Source organism: Protopterus annectens, chromosome 13.part0, assembly GCF_019279795.1.
Source record: "Protopterus annectens isolate FY-2018-M chromosome 13.part0, PAN1.0, whole genome shotgun sequence".
NCBI lineage: Eukaryota > Metazoa > Chordata > Ceratodontiformes > Protopteridae > Protopterus > Protopterus annectens.
The window spans coordinates 1118510174-1118528451 of NC_056747.1; positions in this window are offsets into that span (position 1 = coordinate 1118510174).

The window sequence follows — 18278 nt, forward strand, 5'->3', positions numbered from 1 at the left end:
AGGGCTTTAAACTGCCAGTTTCACATGTTAAAGTATCAGCAACATGTTATTGGATTGCTTAAACAGAAAATGATGTTAATTCCTGACTGTGTGGAAAATAAAGAATTACAGGATTTAATGCATTCTGCTGAACAAGTTGGAAAACATACTTTGCAATGTGGTTTTGATTCATTAGAGGCCTCTTGCAGGGCCACTGTTACTGGGTCTATGCTCAGAAGGCATGCTTGGCTTAAGGAGCAATCTTTGCCTGATCGTGTTAAAGCTAAATTGTTGGATGCTCCCTCAAATCAGGACCGCCTGTTTGGCAATAAGGCTGAGGAAGTTCTTAAAAAGATGGCAGATAAAGCTAAATCTATGCAAACTGTTAAAAGATTTCTTACAAGTTCAGCCTCCAAGATTTAGTAGGCAGTGGCCTTCTAAGAATTGGTCCTTTCCAGCCCATTCCTGGTCTTCTCAAACCAAACCCAGACACAGCAAAAACCCCAGGTTTCAGTCCCAGGGGACACAAAGGACTAAGCAGTGGGGGACCTCCACTTCAAAATCTGGGAGTAATAAGACTCCCCCCTATGGTAAACTGTCCCAGTGACTTCCTTTTAAAATTTCCAAGCACTTATCAACTGGCTGCCCCTTTGGGGGGAAAGATTGCTCTTCATGCAAAGAACTGGGAACTCATTACCCAGGACAAATTGGTTTTAAATATAGTGTCCTAGGGATACAGATTTCACTTCCATACATTGCCAACACCAAGCGGGTGGCTGGACCTACCCCCAAATCAGTGGGCAGAGGCCCAAAAACAAGTTCTTTCTCTCTTAAGCATGGGGGCTATTCATCTGGTACCAGAAGAGGAAAAGGGGCTAGGATTCTACTCAAGACTTTTCCTGGTACCTGGAAAAGACAATTCATGGTGTCCTATCCTGGACCTGTCTACTCTAAACACTTTTCTGGAGATTCCAAAATTCAAGATGCTGACTCTTCAACAATTATTTCCTATGCTAGACAAAGATGCCTGGTTCGCAACACTATATTTAAAAGAAGCATACCTGCACATCCCAATCAGGGAATCTTGCAGAAGATACCTACGCTTCAAAGCAGGCTATATGCACTATCAGTTCTATGCACTGCCTTTGGCTTATCTCCTGTGCCCAGGGTATTCACAAAGTGCCTAGCTCCAGTTATTGCATTTTGTAGGCAAATAAATATTCAAATATATCCATACCTGGACAATTGTCTAATTCTTGCAGAAAGCCAGGACATACTTTTGAATCATCTGGCCTTTGTACAAAGGGTTCTAACTTGTTTGGGGTACACCATAAATGAAAGGAAATCACACCTGGTACCCTGCCAACAAATTATATTCCTTGGAGCAAGCTTGAATACAACTTCCCAGATGGCCTACCTCACGCCAGAGAAACAAATTATTTTGACAACCTTCTTCAAACAAGTGGCCTCAAAGACCCTGCTATCTGCAAGACAAATACTGCAAGCCTTGGGGTTCATGGCCTCCTGCATTCTTCTAATTCCATATGCAAGACTGCATATGAGGAAACTACAGTGGTATCTAAAAAGCTTATGGTGTCAACACTCTCAGGATCTAGAAGCAGTGATTCCTATCATACCTTGCATATGCCTAGAGTTCCTTTGGTGGGCAGAGGCCTGCCACCAAAACAAGGAACTACCTTTCACACTACCCCCTGCCACCCAAACCCTAACAACAGATGCATCAGACTATGCATGGGGGGGCTCACCTGGCAGGGAAGTGCATTCAGGGTAAATGGAACCCAAGTCAAATGCATCTGCATATCAATCAAAAAGAAATGTTAGCTGTACAGAATGCTCTGACAGCCTTCAAGGACCACATTCTTCCAGGACAACTAATGGTAAAGATGGAAAACACCACTGTTATGTGGTACATAAACAAGCAGGGGGGCACACATTCTTACCCCCTCTGCAGACTAGCCATTGCATTGTGGAACACAGCCTTGAACTACCCAGTGCACCTACAAGCTCAGTTCCTGCCAGGAAAGTTAAATACACTGGCAGACGACTAAGCAGAAACCTTATGGACCCACATGAGTGGAAACTGGAACCAAGGATTTTCAACATGTTGACAAGCAAATGGGGAAGCCCAGATATAGACCTGTTTACCTGTCCCCAGAACTACCAATTGGACAAATTTTGCACAAGGACTCCCCACAAACAATCCTGGAAAGTGGATGCTCTGTCCTTCAGTTGGAAAAACCTATCAGTCTATGCCTTCCCCCCTCTGCCTCTGCTCTCCAAAGTATTATTAAAAATCAAACAGGACAAACCAAGGATGATTTTGATTCCTCCAGACTGGCCGCGCCAACACTGGTACCCCCTCCTGCACAGTGTGTCATGGTTATCTCCATGGCACCTGTCTCAGACTCCTTCCCTGTTGTCTCAACAGGAGACCCAGATTCTGCACCCTCAGCTTCTAACACTGAACCTTGCAGCCTGGCTAATTACATAATCTCTCCTTTACCATCCCTCAGTAAACCTGTGATGGATATCATTTTAGAGGCAAGGAGGCCTAGCACTAGAAAATCCTGTGCTGAAAAATGGAAAAGATTCTGTGCCTGAAACCAGTCTCAAGGGATGAGCACAGCAGAGCCCAATTTACCTCAGATTTTGCAATACTTAACTGAGATGCTTCACAAGGGCCTGTCTTTTTCCTCCATCAAAATCCATGCCCCAGCCATTTCAACTCATTATAACACAGAACCCGCCCTCTTCTCTCATCCACTGCTCAAGCAGTTCCTCAGAGGGGCCAAAAATTTAAGACCACTCAGGAGAGCTCCAACCCAAGCCTGGGACCTTAACTTTGTTTTGGAGAAGCTCACTCTACCTCCTTTTGAACCAGCTGCTACTGCAGACCTAAAATTTCTTTCTTGGAAAACAGCTTTCCTTTTAGCAATCACTTCAGCTAGAAGGGTATCTGAATTACAGGCCCTTATGGCAGTGGAGCCTTTCATCATCTTTCATGTGGACAGGGTATCCCTCAGAACCAATCCATCCTTCATGCCCAAGGCGGTATCCAGTGTGGCTCTTAATCAGTCAATTCATTTGCCAGCCTTCTTTCCCAATCCGCAGAACAAAGGAGAATGGATATTGCATTCCTTAGATGTATTGTTGCAGAGGTAGTTTTATTTTAAAACATTGTTATCCAGACGCACGTAAAATGTTGCCTGCTGCGTTACCTATGGTGCAATCCTCATGTACTCTTCCAAGGTAGCCAAGCTGGAATAGGACCAAAAATCACTACTGTCATTACAGAACACAGCAGATATTGGGTCTGAGAAAACAAGTGATCCTGCGTCTCAGTTGTACACCTCTACTCAGAACTTTTCATTTTAATTGAACACGATCACTAATCTTTTACAGCAGATATACCAACATCACTTCTAAGATGGAGGTGAGTGATACAGCACCCATTTATAAACACACATACACAAAAAGAAGGAATCTGAGCATATATTAGTATGCAGTACCCTGATGGGACTCTATTACAAAGGATAATTCCTAAGGACTGCCATCACATCGTGAGCTATATAGATAATCAGCTATTGTAAAAGTCAAAGGAAGAAAAAAATGTTCCATGAGTAAAGCCAGGGTAAAGTGACTAGCCTCATTCAGGAAGACTGTTAAATATAGTTGTGTGAATACTGCACAACTATATGGCCTGATGTGGTGTTGACAAGAAAGATCCTGCAATGCTTCATGAGAAGCTGTGACACTGCATGTCTGTGAAGCTGCAAGCTGAAGTCTTTGCACACTTTAAAAAGAAGAGCACCAGCTGCTAATGTGGTATTCCCCTGGCATACAAAAATACATGTTCAGCCAATGTATGTTTCAGCAGTGTCATGCCCTCATGCATGGAAATATTCTTCAGGAAAAGAGTAATTGATTCTGTCATGGCATGCTCTGCACAGGACCTGACAGCTCAGGGAAGACATCAGACTTCACACGTTACCACTTAGAACTGTTCAATGTTGGTCAGATTCCAGTAAACTTGCACTGATACATTATAATAGAAATCAATCACATGAAAAATATCTGTATGTCTTCACATACACAGACTACACGTAAACCTCTTGATGCTTAGTTAATAAATTGGCATGACAAATTTGAAGATTTATGTATAACATTAATCAGCATAAAGCATATCTGTGAAGAGTGTGACAGAAACCTAAGCTGACAATCAATGCTTTCATACTCCCTTTTAAAAACTTCAAGTAAACTTTAAAGAAATAACATAACAAGACAGTAGTACCAGATCTGTAACTCAAGTATTATTTCAGTTACACAATTACAGGCATAGGAAAGGTAATAACAACACTGAAACATAAAAAAAAAAAGATAGCAGAATACTCCAAGAATCTGTTCAGTAAAAAATAACACTTTCAAAGTGAGAAGTGATTCACTCATTAATAACTTTTATTTATTTTTATTTGTTAACCAGGATGGTATGACTGAGTATATCAGCCCTCTTTCAGTGGTGTCCCAATGAAAAAAAAAAAAAAAAAAACATTGGAGAACAAAGAAAAAGTAATTGCAATTTCAAGTAGCAAAACAGCATAATGTAAATCAATAAAAGAACAACAACAATATACATATTTATACATCTGCATTAATAAAACATAAATTACATATTGTATCTCATCAGTGTAGAGTATTTTGTTAATCAGTGCAGAAAAAGCTTTTGATTTTTTTTTTGTAAATTGATGAGGTGAATCACAAGTACACTTTTACAATTAACAGAACCTATACAATTTTCCATAAAATAGTAAAAAATAGATAATATATTTTTTGAATATTTTACGGTACTGCTTAGGATATCATTTAACTGCCCTATCCTCTAGTGCCCCATGTCCACTTTGGATATGCCAGCTTATCTCCAACCCTCCCAGACTTTGCTTCTATACTGAGGGGTTCTTTATATGCCCTACCCTTTCCATGCCCTGCCTTCCACACTCATTCCAGGGCAACTCCCCTCTTTGAACCATGCCTGTCTTAAGGGAGCATCATTGATAAATGGCCTCCCACCTGTGATAGGCACACCCATCCCTCCATGCCACTCCATCAATCTCCTGAGAAGTTAAAAGAACCCTGGTCAGCTGAACAGTAGTCAGGGCTTTATCCTTCTATTTCAGTGGAGTGGTCTAAAGCTGTTTTCAACAAGTAATGTGTATGATAACTAGTATAGTGACAGGGCTTTGAGTTGGTCCATGTAGGACATGTTATTCATATAATAATTTGACTTTGCATTGGAATGTGCACATATCTTCTTCTGTCATACTTCTCAAAAATATTCCAAACAATGTGGGCAAGGGGATTAAAAATATATTTCATCTGTAGTTTCCAGATGTTTATGATATTTGCATCCAGTAAACTAGAACAAAAGTTATCCAAGGTTACATTTTTTGTTGTTATCTTTCACAAGGCATTATATTTGCTACTACAAATATGGAAATCCTTCACCACAGGATGCTAACACTCATACTATTAGGTCTGTGGCCACCTTTCAGGGTTTTTTCAAAAATGCTTTAGTGGATGCTGTTTGTGTGGCTAATATATGAGAATCACCAAATACCTCTGTGATGATGTGAGGTATTGCTGTCTACACCAGAGAGAATAGGGCAGTGCATGTGTAACATATGCCAGTATAGTATACTGGAATTTTATGGATAATTTTGTGGTACTTGACTATCACACTGATTTGTGCAGATAGTTGTGTTAAAAATGTGTCAACAGTGTTGTTATAACTGATTAAATGTATATGTTTAAACACAGAATTCTGGAAGGGAAGAGTAGACGTTTTTGAAATTGTTCTATAATTTTCAAATACTGCAGCTGATCCTAGCAAAGCTCTGAGCATGTATTGCACCAGAGTCAGATGATCAAATGTGATGTCATTCTATAACCAGCATTGAGAGTATGGAACTCTCACGGAGGTTTTGTTTTATTTTCTTTGGAACTTGATATAAGGATCTATGTCAGTTATCACAGTTGTTTGAGTTAGTTCAGCTCAGTTAGTTTGAAGATATCACCTTGCCTTGTGGAAGTAAGCATCTCAGCATCTAATCTTGCCTTGCTGTATTAAGTTAGCCAGGGAACAGTTATTTTTTAGACAGTCGGGAAATACAGTGAGATTAGTTAAGTTTTGTTTTTCTGCATCTGTTTGAATCTGTCCAACTGTGTTATTTTTATTTCTCCTGTGACTAAAACTCTGGTGTTTATTGTACTAAGATATTTAGTATTCTCATGTTTTCTATTTTATTATTTAATATTAAATATTTTTATACCTTTCATTGTGAATGGTCTTTTAGAGAATACTTTTAATATCTTGAAATAGTGCTTATGCTTATTTTAGTGACACTGTGGCCACTCTGGAAAGCGTTGCTGCTTTGGTTACACTCTACCATTTATATTAGTATTGATTTTACTCAGTACAATTGGATATCATTGTAAGAGAGTAGTTGACTGGTGGCAGCATGGTTACCTTATAGTCTGGGCAGAAGGGGTACAGCTAGTAAATCTGTACCAGCCTTTCCCAGGAGTATGTGTGAAAATCAAATACCCAGGTGTGGGTATGTCAGCTACTTGGAACTGGGACACATTGCTCCAAAGTGAGTCTTGTTTGGGATGTAGAGAGACAGAGAGTCCAGTCCCAGGTCTGGAGTGTGTTTCCTGTGTGCTCTTGGGGAAATTATGCTTGATGCATAGAGCTTCATCTGAAAAATACTGCGTAAATCCATTCCTGTTCTTAGTGACTATCTCACCAGTGTTAGTGATGAGGATTGAGGTTCTTTGATTACTAGCCTGCAGTAGAGAGGCCATCACATATTGGTGGCAGAGAGGTGGGATATTAATTGAACTTCAGTAGCCTGTGACCAGTTGCCTGTGAAGGTGTGTTTACTCTGCCACAAGGTAAACATTCAGTTTCATTTTCACAACAGTTTTATTTATTTTTTGTTAGTTTAGTCAGGGAAAGCAGGCAATGATATCGGCAGAGGATTATAGTAAGCTGACAAAGAACCAGTTGGCCAAGGTGTGCAATGCCAAAGGACTGGTGCGTGCTAACGGGACTAAAGATGAAATGATTTTAGCTTTAACCACAGCTGCAGTGTGAACCAGTGGCCAGGAGGACAACTGGTTTGGTGATGGGGAGAAACAGGACAATTGACCTTTTCCTCAGAAGACTTAAAAATCCATCTGGAGTTAAAGAGACTTGAACTGTAGTTCAAACATTTGGAGGCTGAAAAAAAGGAGAAGGAGCATCAACATGAGGCTGAAGAAAGGGATAATAAGTAACAGGTATGATCTGGAGCCAAATGTTTGTAGATCAAAGAAAACGAGAGACTGTGGCACTGGAGACTGAAGAAAATGAGAGACTGCGACAAGTGGAGGTTGAAGAAAAAGCGAAGCAGCGACAACACAACAGGGAGATGTTGGTTCTTCATTAGGGTCATGGATGTAAAGGGGAAGGGAATAACAAGACCTCAGAAACAGTAAAGGTCAGTACATTTATTCTACAATTTGCAGAGGGGATGAATTTGATAGTTTTATTCATATATTTTGAAAGAGTATGTAAACGGTGTAATGTTAACCAAGAGCTCTGAGTACAGTTCCTGACCCCCTTACTCAATGAAAAAGCTGTAACTGGTGTTTCTAAATTGTCTGATACTGACGTGAACATAGACACAAGGCAGATGAAAGTGTATGTGATTATATTGCTGAGTTAAGCATTTATTTTCATAGGTGGGTGAGCGGGTATCAGGTCACCAGTTTTGAAAGTCTGGCAGACCTTTTGGTGAGGGAACAAGCCCTTAGTACTTTGCTTGAGGACATGAGAATCTGGTTGCCAGACCGAGAGTGTAACTCTACAGATGAGCTGGGGAGAAATGGGGATCTCTACTTAGCAAACAGTGCATCACTGCACAAGAAGGGTATACCCAGTGCTGCAAACGGATATAAAAGGAACCCCTAGTAATCAGCTTAAATCATGTCAACAGAGTCTCCCAGTAACAGGGGAAGCCACTAGTTCAGGTACATGGCCAAGATCAGGGGTTAGAGGGTTTAAATATAACCAAAGGGGCCATGTAGCATACAAATATCCACTGAAGCAAGGTGCAGAAAAAAGGTGAGAGAGCCAGCAAGTGAGCATAACAGTGTGCCATTAGTAAGTTGTCTGGAGACAATAGGGTAACCAAACTATCACCAGAGTTTGTATCCTATCTTAGTGGATAGAGGACAGGGCACAGCTAAGAGAGACACAGCCACTGACATAACCATTGTGAAACCTGCAGTGGTTAAAGAGGAGCAGTACTTGCTTGGGCAGCCCACTCCAGTCAGTGCTTTAGGACGGATCCCATTCCAAATACCTTTGGCCAGGGTTCACCTTGATTGGGAGGGTGGAAAAGGAAGCAAGCAGGTAGCTGTGTTTGAGGGTATTCCTGCAGATGTTCTGATAGGGAATGATTTTGATAATGCAGTATCTTGTGTGCATGCAGTTACATGCAGTTGGGTTTGGAGACAAGCGTGTAGGTCTGGTAGCCTGGGTGCGACCCAGACAGACCCCACACCTGAAGTTGGGCTATTTCAAGAAGGGAGCTACCTTGTAGCAGTGAGCCTGAAAGTGAGCCACAGCTGCTGATAAGTATTGATTGTTCCTATGGACAGGGTGAATGCAAGGACAGAGGAGAGTGGTAGTACCCAGGCTGACAGTGAGGCACTGCTATCAGAAGATACTAGGCTTCCTGTGGAAGGGGAGCTGGGAGGGGTCTCAAAAGTAGAGTTGAGACAGGCTTAGCTTTCAGACCCTATCATACAAAGCTTGAGGGAGGTAGCTAAAGAGACACCTGATGCTCAAGGAAAAGGGAAGTCTGTATACTGGAACAAAAGGTTACTGTATAGAGAGTGGACCCCTGAGGAAGGGCTAGAGGGTGAGGTAATACAGCAGTTGCTAGTGCTCAGAGCCCACGGTCTGGGACTTATAGCCATAGCCCATGACATTCCTTTTGAAGGTCATATGAGCATAAAGCATGCCAAGAGATGTATTATGCTGAACGTCTATTGGCCTGGGACATAGCCAGCTTTAGGCACCAGCGAACCCTGTGCTCGCTGGGGGCCCCCAACCACAGCAAGTTATCTTACCTTAATATTTTGTAACATGTCTGCCAAATCAACAAAAGCTAGTACAGCAGTCTTGTATACTTAATAAACCATGTGGGTAATAATGCTTATTTATATCTCCTTTAAAATTCAAAAATGTCTTTGGTTATAGTAACAGTGTTTTATCAATCAAGAGCCTTCACAATTCCATTAAATATTTTGCCACTAACATAGTGCCCGTGGCTTAGTTAAACCTTGCTGTTGTACATTCTCTACACTAAAACTAACAACATAGCCAGCTTTAGGTACCTGCAATACCTGTGGCTGCAAGGGGGCCCCCTTAATAATCCATCACTGTGGGGGCCCCACAAAAACTACTGCTGGTTGTGAAAATGAGGAGAAAAAAATGTATTAATTTCCTGATTATTCTCTTTAACCTGAACAGGGCTGTGATATGAGCCTGTTAGGATAAAGTTGATAATAGCCTCTCCTCTCAACTGCACCCATTCTAAAACCAGCCTTGCTCAGATGTGTGTGTACAGAAAGCTGCTGTAGGTTATATGGGGGGACTGTGGTGTTATTCCTCACAGTCAGATCTTAGAGGTGTGCACATGAGGTCATTAAAGCTTGAGTTTTGGCTGAGGACAGTGTGGTCATTGTTTCTTTTACTTTTCTTGCATACCTCAGAGGTCTACAAAGAAGGTTACTACAACTTGTGTAAAAGCAACAAAGTAGAATTTGTTACTGTAATCATTATTTTTTTAGTTTCCTCACAATCACACTTAGGACACATAGACAGGTAGCTGCCTTTGACAGTTTGGGTTGAGGAGTGAGGAAGCATATTATGTATATGTATATCAGCAGCCCCTTGAAATACATGACTGTGGTAATTTGAACTTCTGCCTTCATCTCAGTATAACACCAGAGGGATGGAAAAGCAGTCTTTTGGGGGGAATTGGGAAGCAGGCAGTTCCCAGATAGGATCTGTGTATTCAGACAACAAAGGGTTGTTAGTTTATTGTGAGCTGTTGCTTTGTCATCTCTGAACATTAAGCCTTGGGTACAACTTTTGTCTTCCTTGAAAGAAAAAAATAAACCTGAAATTCTTTTCTTATTTCCTAAATGGTTATTACTGCATTTTCTTCAGGAAATGTGGGTTGAAAGGATGCAATGAAAACTGAACAGCAACACAATTTCTTTACTTTATCATAATTTCTGTTCAAGCCATTATTGGATGAAAAGGCGTGTAAAAAGAAAAAACTTTAAAATGCACTTCAGGGCATATGGAAAGTTATAGTTTCTTGAAAAAGCTGAAAAGTAAGGCATAATGTGAGAAAATGAAGAAAAAAGTAATGTGCATGGTATGGGGAGCCAAAGATGGGGAGAGAGGGCAAGAGAAGACTGGAGGCTGTTGTGTGTATGGGGGTGTGGTCTGCAACAGTAGGCTTAGGATGCCATTTCACCTAAGTCCAGATCTGTACATAGAGTTGCTACAATATATCATTGCTGGAACTAAATGCCAGTAACAGTAAATGTCCCTTTGTGAGATGGGCCAACACAGTGTAGTACACAAGTCTTGTAATGCAAGAATATTGTAGCAAAGGTCAGTCTGTGCATACTACTCCTAAAAGTTTGCAGCATGAACTAAAAGGTTGCTTAGGAAGGGTGGCAGTGACAGGGTGATATGTAGACTGGAAGTGCCTAGGGGGCCCCCAGCTTGATATCTGTTGGGGGCCCCCAAAATGCTAACACTGGCCCTGATCCGGGATTGCAAGGGGATGTAACAGGTTACTGTAGGACCTGTGAGCACTGCCAAATGGTAGGCAAGGCAGGAGACAAGGTTAAAGCTCAGTTGATGCCTTTGACTGTGACCGAGGAGCCATTTCAGATGGTAGCTATGGATATTGTGGAGCCTCTGAGCACTCCAAGTTCCACAGGGAAGAAGTATATCTTGGTGGTAGTAGATTATGCTACTAGATACCCTGAGGCACTGGCTCTGTCCTTCAGTTGTTACCCAGCTACAGCCAGAAAACTAACTAAATTGCTACTCTTTGTTCAGTGTTTTCTTTTGTAGTTCAAGAGAAATTGAGAGTCCCCACCCCTGACACTACTGCAGAGGTGTTAAAACTGTCACTGCACTGAGAGACCCTTATAGAATCAATTCCTCAGACTACAAAAGAAAACCCCTAACAAAGGCCTGCAATTTAGTTACTTTTCTGGCTGTGGCTGGATAACTTCTAAGTATAGTGTAAAACAAGGTCTGAGCCAAACATAAATGAGGGTGATTAAAGAAAGAAAAGAAGCAGCCCTTTTACAGAAGGTAAAGAAAATAAGACAGAAAAGAAGCAGTCCTTTTACAGAAGGTAAAGAAAATAACAGTGACCCTCCCAAATCCCATTATGTGTCAATGGCATGGGAATTCAAAGTTACTTCCTTATGTTTGGCATAAGTCATACAAAGTATTATGGGAAAGAGAAAGGCTTGAGGCCGTACAAATCACATTAATACATCAAGCCCCATTGGTTGCCATGTTGTGGAAAACAGGCTAAAATTACAAATAAAGCACTTAGAGTGATTCTGAGGTATTAAAATAGGTCAGGAAACAAAGATAGAGTGAAAAAAAAACAGTTTTTTTAGTTTTTGGGTGGAGTTTTCCTTTAATGGGGAATGAAAAGCTGTAGATGTGATGAGAATTGTTGCATAAAAATAATTTGGCTTCACTTCTGTGCATTCATTGTTAATACTGAAGCCACTGCAGGATGTCCAGGATAAATGTCTACATATCCAACTACCTAACTTGAGTCACTTAACTGAAAAGCAAAAACACTTGACAGTCTGTAGGAGTGTTTTCTTTTTTCTTTTTATAGGTTCATAGGTTCATACCAGGCTATCTGCCCTAGGGCATTTATAAGCCTAGCCAGAGTGTGTTTGGCTTTCGCCACCCATTTTAAATTAATTTTGCTATGCCCTTTTTCGAGGTTAGTATACTGTGCCTCTGTCTAACAGTGACACAGAAGTGATACCCGGGGTAAACCTACAATCTCCCATCCACTCATCAAGATTCCTCTTGAAGAGAGTCAATGAGGGACTCTGCCTAACCTGGACTGGGATTTTATTCCAGAGTGAAGGGAGCCTCTGGGTTATGAATCTGTCCCTCCAGCATGTCCTATTTATTTCAGTGCTGAGGTTCAAGTCTCTCAAGCGCGTAGCTCGATGGGATTTGGATTTTCTGAGGTGCAGCATCTCCATTAATTCCGGGTTGGACATGGCTTTATACGTCAGGCACAGATTGCCTCTGAGCAGGCAGTACGCCACTGAGTAGAGCTGGAGTTTCTTTAACCGGGCAGCATATGGCATCTGTTTGAGCCCTTTCATCCTCTTGGTGAGGTACTTTTGGGGTCTTTCCAGTTGCTGCAGGTGTCTGGTAAGGTACATCCCAAAAGGGGCATTGTACTCAATTATGGCCCTGATGAGGGATGAGTAAAGAGGCATGATGACCTCCCCTGATTTAGATGTGAATCTCTTCATGATTAGGTGGGCTATATAAAATGTTTTTCTAACCACTTTGGCCACGTGGTTGTCAAATGAGAGACTGCTATCAACTTGGGTCCCCAGGTCCCTAATTACTTCTTCTGTACTTAATGGATTACCACCTATGTGGTAATTTGTGGGCACTTTGTTTTTGCCAAAGGGGATGACTATACACTTTTTGGCATTTAGCTTGAGGCCATGGCTCTGGCACCAGTTGTCTGTTTCTATGAGGCCCTTTTGGAGGATGCTTGTGTCGGCTGGAGAGTCGATTATGGTGCCCAGTTTGCAGTCATCTGTGAACTTGGTCAGCCACAGTCCTTCCATGTTGGCCTGTACCTCTGAGAAATATATACCGAACAAGAGAGGTCCCAGGACTGAGCCTTGTGGGATGCCACTTGTAACTGGTTTGGAGTCTGACATGGCTCCAGCAATTCTAACCATATGGGTTCTGTCCTTGAGCCAGTTTGCAACCCATCTAGTGACATAGGGGTTTATATTTAAGCTGGTGAGCTTATCTATAATGCCCGAGTGGGGTATTATGTCGAAGGCTTTTGCGAGGTCCAGGTAGGCTGTGTGGACCACCTTCCCCTCGTCAATGGCCTTGGTGACTGTTTCAAAGTAATCAACCAGGTTTAAGAGGCAGGATCTGCCCTTATCAAAGCCGAACTGGGTAGGATCCAGTGTCTGTAGGTCCCCAATATCTTTATTTATGAGGTCCATGATGATCCTTTCTATAGCTTTGCAGACCAAGCTATTCAGGCTTATGGGGCGATAGTTTCCAGGATCCGTTGAGGCACCACCTTTGTGGAGAGGGACCACTGTTGCTGTACGCCACTCTTTGGGAACATATCCTGTAGTAAGGCTGAGATTGAACAGTAGTTTTATGTTTGGGTTTAGCTCTTCTTGGAGTTCATGTAGAATGCAGCCCGGGACACCGTCTGGTCCCATTGATGCTGTGTTTTTTGCTTTGGAGAGGGTGGCTCTTACCTGAACATCTGAGATGTCAGGGGGCAGCACTCTGCTGGGATAGATATTTGCCCTTTTGGTGGGGGGGGGAGTTTGCGCTGAACCTGTCAGCTAGGATGTTGGCAATGTCTGTGGGTTCAATGTATTTTTTGTCATTTTGGAGTAATTCTGAGCATATCTGGGAATTCCCACCCAGGTTCCTAACATAACTAAAGAAAGCCTTGTGATTATCCTTAGTGTCCTGTGCAATTTTTCTCTTGAAGCTGGCCTTAGACGATTTTATGAGTGCCCGTAGTTTTTTGCTAATACTGATCAGACATGCCTTCCCTTTTTGGGATTTTGCTCTATCATGTAGTAGCTTCCTCCTTCTGTTGTATAGTTTGTTTATGGCTGGGGTCCACCAGACAGGACGTCTGCCTTTGGAGGATTGGGTCTTGGTTTTATTTAGGATTGCATGATCCATGCATTCCTGAAGGTGTTCATAGAATGCATTTATAAAGGATTCTGTGGTCTGGGCCGTATTTTCCACAGGCTCGGGGGCTTTGAAGGATTCCACCTCAGTTTTGAGGAGTGTGAAATTTGCTTTAGAGAAGTTTTTCACTGTGGTTTTCTGGGCAGGGGTGGGGTCAGGATGTGAATATCCAGTGAGATTAGTTTATGGTCTGATCTTACCAGTGAGGGATACACTTCTGGTCTGGAGCATAGAGTCCCCATGTTGGTGATGATCAGGTCCAGTATGTTTTCCCTCTTGTGGGAGTGGTAACAAGTTGTTCCATAGCATTTGAGTTTATAAATTCTAGGAACCTTTGAGCTAGGGTGTTGGAGCTAGAGTAATGCTCCCAGTCTATGTTTGGGTAGTTGAAGTTGCCCAATATAATGGTGTTTGGAGAGACCTTCATATTTTCCAGTGTTCTCAGGAAGGCCGAGTGGGGTTCCTGGGTTTGGGATGGTGGTCTGTAGCAGGCTATAAACTGGAAGGCAGTTTTACCCACTGTTAGTTGCACATGGATAGTCTCTGATGCTTCGTGCTGTGCCGCCAACCTGGAGGTTGGGTATCTTTGACGAATATTGATACTTCCCCTCCTTTTGTGGTTCGGTCCAAGTTTTGGGGCCGAAAAGCATGGTATGAGGTATAACCTGGTAGTGCTGGGGTGCTTTCAGGAGCCTTGAACCAGGTTTCTGTTACTGCACAGATATCGATGTTCTCCATGCTAAGGAGAGTTTCGAGTGCGTGCATCTTGAGGTTTAGACTTCTGGCGTTGAGTAGCATTACTCTTAGTTTCTTATCCCTTGTGATACCTATGGAGATGGGTTTGTCTTTTGAGCCTTGCCTAAAAAAGGCACTGTGGGGGAAACAAGAGCCTTTGCCAATATCCGAAAGCCCAGGGGTGACAGGTGCAAGCCGTCCCTGGCGAAGCATCGTGGCTTGTCGAGCATGTCATCCCAGGCTGACAGGCATTGGATCCCCTTTGAATGACACCAATACTTAAGCCAATTGTTGAAATTGATCATCTTGTCTTCATGTTGTGGCATAATTCTTGGTGAGGGTAAGATGCTACTCAAGGTCAGGGTCATACCGGCCTGGGCTACATGCTCAGAGAGCTCCTCTATGTCTCTTTTCATGTAGTCCAGGGAGGTACATCTCAGGTCATTCACACCAGCATGGACAATGACCGAGTCATATTTGTACTTGCCTTGGAGTGACCTCAGAGCTTGTGTTATGTGGCGGATCCTAGCGCCTGACAGGCAGCTCACCGTGACCTTCTCCTTGTTCAGCCTGGTGAGCGGGACGTCAGTGTGCCTGACGATAGAGTCACCTATTACAAGTGTATCAGGTGCGTTGTTTAGCCTTAAGGGCTGTGACTGTTCGGCACACTGGCTTTGTGAGCTATGTGTTGCATGTGTTTTGTTTTGGGGTAGCGGTTGCTTGGGTGTCTGCTTTGGAGGTCTCTGCTGTTTAGGCAGATTTTTATTTAGAGCCTCCAAGTATGTTTTTGTGTGCTTATGTGTTTGGTTTGCTGTCGTGGTAGGTCTATGCGAGACTGGAATTGTAGTGAGTGTGGTTTCCTTATCCTCCTGATTGGTTACGCCAGTACTGAGTTGAGAGAGCTTAGCCTCCAGTTTGGCTATATGGTTGCATCTCTCACATGTGTTGGAATTTGTTGGGAGGAGGAGAGGGTTGTCTGTGTACATGAGGCAGTTGTAACATTGCCTCAAGATTCCCAGATTCATCAGCTGGACCAGGGAAGAGATTGACAACTGACCTTTGGACATGCTAGAATAGTACTGGGAATTCCTTTATAATTGAAAAAAAGGGTCAATGGGGAACAAGGTACTCAAGGGGAGTTTGTGAGGGTGTAGTGCTTTTAATTTTTTAGTGCTGACTTATATAATTGCTTTAGTGAGCAAGTGCCAGGTAACTTAAATGCAATGTGTTACAGGTAACTTAAATGCAAAAATGACAAACAGTAACTTTCTTTCAAGTGAAACAAGGAAATAAGTACAGTAAGCAATGCAGATATCACTAGGGATCCACAGAAGCGCTGAAAAGCCGTGTTTTAGGTGGAATTAGCATTTCAGGGAAATAACAAGCAAACAAACAACAAGCATACAAACAAAGCTAGATTCAGCAGGTCTGGATCTAGTCTATGCTACAGCAAACAAGATGTACCAATTTCAGTAAGAAGCAGTTCAAATATACAGGCACTATAAGCCTTTAACCAGAAATTCCCAGCTCAGAAGGGCAGAGTCCAGCCTCTCCTCCCACAAGAGTGCAGACCATGAACCCTCGTAATGTAAAATAACTGGCCTGAAGCCCAAGTGCTTAAACCAGAATTAATGCACTTTTAGAATAACAGACACTGAGCCCTCAATCAGCAGTTCCCAACTTAGAAGGATGTAAGCTACCTGTTCTGCCACTACAGTGCAGACCACAAACCTTCTTAATGTAAAACAACTGGTTTGAAGCCCAAGTGCTTAAACTAAAAGGCTTAGAATGAGTTACACCAAGCAGTAATAAATACAATTGAGTACTATTAAGATGACGCAAAAGCAAAATAAAGTAGGAAGAAACACAAATACAGTAAAAGCAGCTACAATTTTTTTTTTTTTTTTTTTTATTGAGTGAGCAAATGAGATGAGCCCAGGAGTTACAGGACAGAAACAAGTGCAAATTCAGGCCTTCAAATCAGAAAGTTGAGAGAGATGGAAGACCGCCCAAACGGTCAATAACTACAAATTCTGGGCCAGAACCACTCCTTATGTGGTAGACAGGTTACCTAATGCTTACCACTCCCACTGATAAACTAGAAGGCTTCCCTCCAACACAGAAAGGCTTGAGGGGCTCAGAAGCTTACAAACAGTCCTGGATACAACAAATCTGTATCTGGAACACTAAGTACAGGAAAGGTAGGAAACAGGCTTGCAATTTTTTTTTCAGAAAAGTAGCAAAAACAGTAGTAAAAACAATTCACATGCAGTGCAAGCTGGCACACTTGAGTATGTAGCAATATTAGTCCACACACAGTTTGAAAAAATGTAATTAAATTAAAAAGGACTAAAAGCAAGTGAACAAAGTGTTTATTAGGTAGAATGCGGTAAAGAGATGTGACTGGGTGAGTGTCCTAGATCAAATCTACAGTGGGGCGGGTCCTGCAAAAGCCACCAAGTTTAAACTACAACCAAGAACAGGGAGGGGGATGGGGAAGACAGTTTCAACAGAGATGTGAGGAATCACAGTGCAAATTATAAAACCAGAAAAATATATACTGATCTCTGTATATTTGCACAACAGTAAGGCAACAGATATCTAAGCAACAATTTAGCTCTATAATACAGAATAATACAGAAAAATATACTCAGCTCTATATATTTGCAGATAGTCTTGTAAGGCCCTCTCTCAGTGCACAGGTTCCAATTTAAATCCAGGCTGTTATAAACAGGTCAAAATTAAGGGAACCTGGAGTTAAGCAACACACAAGCTATAAAAACCGGTTATATCAGCTGAAGACAAGCAGAAAATGAGGGGGGGTGGGGAAGACAGTTTCAACAGAGATGTGAGGAATCACAGTGCAAATTATAAAACCAGAAAAATATATACTGATCTCAGTATATTTGCACAACAGTAAGGCAACAGATATCTAAGCAACAATTTAGCTCTAAAATACAGAATAATACAGAAAAATATACTCAGCTCTATATATTTGCAAATAGTGTTGTAAGGCTCTCTCTCAGTGCACAGGTTCCAATTTAAATGCAGGCTGTTATTAACAGGTCAAAATTAAGGGAACCTGGAGTTAAGCAACACACAAGCTATAAAAACCAGTTATATCAGGTGAAGACAAGGCAGAAAATGAGGGTGGGGGGTGGGGAAGACAGTTTCAACAGAGATGTGAGGAATCACAGTGCAAATCCAGAAAAAATATATACTGATCTCTGTATATTTGAACAACAGTAAGGCAACAGATATCTAAGCAACAATTTAGCTCTATAATACAGAATAATACAGAAAAATATACTCAGCTCTATATATTTGCAAATAGTCTTGTAAGGCTCTCTCTCAGTGCACAGGTTCTAATTTAAATGCAGGCTGTTATTAACAGGTCAGAATTAAGGGAACCTGGAGTTAAGCAATACACAAGCTATAAAAC